At 58.0% G+C, this 2180-nt stretch overlaps 1 protein-coding gene across 1 annotated transcript in view; it reads right to left on the reverse strand.

The window, feature by feature from the left end:
* The window catches only part of PACC1 (proton activated chloride channel 1), a 27931-nt gene that overhangs the window by 25106 nt on the left and 645 nt on the right, over positions 1-2180 (reverse strand). The window lies entirely within an intron of this gene.

The following is a 2180-nucleotide window of genomic DNA, read 5'->3' on the forward strand; positions in this document are numbered from 1 at the left end:
GCCCAAGCTCGTGGGGGCTCGCCTGCCAATGGCAGGACAAAGTAGAAGCACCGGCAGGTGACAGGTGCTAATCAGCAGGCACCTTCAACCGCACAACCGCACCTCATCAGTTTCCACCCGTCAAACAGGGCCAGTGTGCCTCTGTGGGGGGTGGAAGGGCAGAAAGGAAACAACACAACTGAGTCTCCTCAGCAGTAGGGAGGAGGGGAGAAGAGGTCCAGCCCAGAGCCGAGAGGAGGAGCTCACCTCTCATCGCTTAAGGTTTCAGGGCAGTTTCATTAAAAATTCACCTTCTAGAGACTTGAGTTAAAAAACAGTTTCTAGGCATTGATACCTCCTTCTCGGGGTCTCCACTGCTGCCCCTTAGAATCAAGCAAAACCTCCAGGTTAAAGCCCCCTCAAGCAGGACAACTATCTGTATTTTACTGAGCCATGTTTGGGCCCCACAAGGTGACAGGCTGTGTGTGGACAGTGAGGGACACGGTCCTGTTAGGGCAGCCATGCTTCTCAGGGACTGGAGCTGCTACGCCTCCTAGTAAGAGCCATCCTTCCCTGAGGGGGCGCAACCGGCCTGGCACTGAGCTAAGCTGGTCCCCACCCACCACCTCCCCTCTTCCTCACAACAGCCCCAGCAGGTACTTCACTTTTCAGATGAGGAAACCGAGGCTCCACAAGTCGCACAAACGGCAAGAATCAGAGCTGGGCAGGAACATGGGTGTTTTGACTTCAAGGTGCTAGCATTTCCCTACTATGCTCTTCCTGTAAACTAGAAAGCTTCCCAAGTTAGGGAAGGACGCCTCTCACTCCCCAAAACTCCTTTCCTGTCTAGGAATCTGGAGGCCCTGGGATCCACCACACTGGCTAAAACCCATGATTCCTCTGAGCTAAAGGACACAAGTGGTACAGGGGACAGGCGGGGAACAGTATCTGAGAAGGCCAGATTCCAGCCTGGATCTCACACTAACACACCGCAAGCCTTAGGCAGAGCCCCACTGACTTCAGCCTGGCCTTCCCTTCTCAGCCAGACTCAGCCACCTGCTTTAGGAACACCACAAAGGCCACCTGTGGGTCATAATCTCTGACAAAGGCTGAGATGCACATCCAGACTACCAACCAAGACAGAACGCGGCACATCCACGTGGGGACAGGCAGCACGCTAGACTGATCTGTGAAGTCAGCACCCAAGGGCATGTGACCTGGGATGGCCTTTGACAAGCTAGGGTGCTCTACCCCATGGAGCCTGGGAGAGGATGGAGGAAGAAGAAATGGTGTGAGCACAGGCAGCAGGGCAGGGGCGCGTTAGAAAAACGGAGCTTCCAGTGTGGCCAGAGCCTAGGTGGGGAGCTGGGCAGCTAGGGACCTGGTGTTCTGGGCCGAAAGAGCTTGGAAGCCTTGCTGAGAAGCTTGGCCTGTTCTGGGGACACCATGGGCATCAGATCTATGAAAACAGGAATCCTCAGGGATCGAGGCGAGGTCTCAAAGCAAATTTGGGGCGCACAAGAAGAAACTGAAAGGGGAAGCTGTGAGTTTCGCTCTCAGGTGGTTAGAGGTGACACAGGGACACAAACGGGGACCAGCGAGGGAAGGACACGGTGGAGGGAACAGAGAGGAAGGTTACCAGAGATGCCCAAGGTGTGGGGCGACTGTTGGAGGAGGAGGAGGGGAACACAGTGCCGGGGAAGAGTGGGTGTGAAGGGAATGCTGAATCGGTGCAACCTGTAGCTCCGGAGACCAGAGACAAAGACCTGGAACACGATAAGGTTGTGGGAGGAGAGGCTGGAGGCAGAGCTGGGGAGTTGCGAGAAGCAGCGCCGTCGGCAAATGCACTTTGTGTCCATCAGACCGCCACCAAAAGGGGGAGGAATGAGCGCCCTCGCGGACCAGCCGCGGGGCCGCGAGTTGGGGCAGCGCCCGTGCCCCCCGCGCATCTGCTCCCGCGCGGAGGAAGGCGTGAAGCTCCCACTTGTTGCAAAGTACACCGGTTCCTCGGGGCCACCGGGGTGTCGCTCTGCTGGCCGCGCCGCTGACTGGGGCCCCAGTGGCTTTAATCATTCACCTGCTGGTTACGGATGGCGGCTCCGGAGACCCGATCCCATCCCTCCGCAGAGCGGCCACGGCATCCGGGGAAGGCTGCGCCCCCGCTCCGCCGCCCCGCTTCCTTCCTGGCGCATCCGCCGCTA

This window comes from Tupaia chinensis, unplaced genomic scaffold, assembly GCF_000334495.1.
Source record: "Tupaia chinensis unplaced genomic scaffold, TupChi_1.0 Scaffold142846_1, whole genome shotgun sequence".
Lineage (NCBI taxonomy): Eukaryota > Metazoa > Chordata > Mammalia > Scandentia > Tupaiidae > Tupaia > Tupaia belangeri.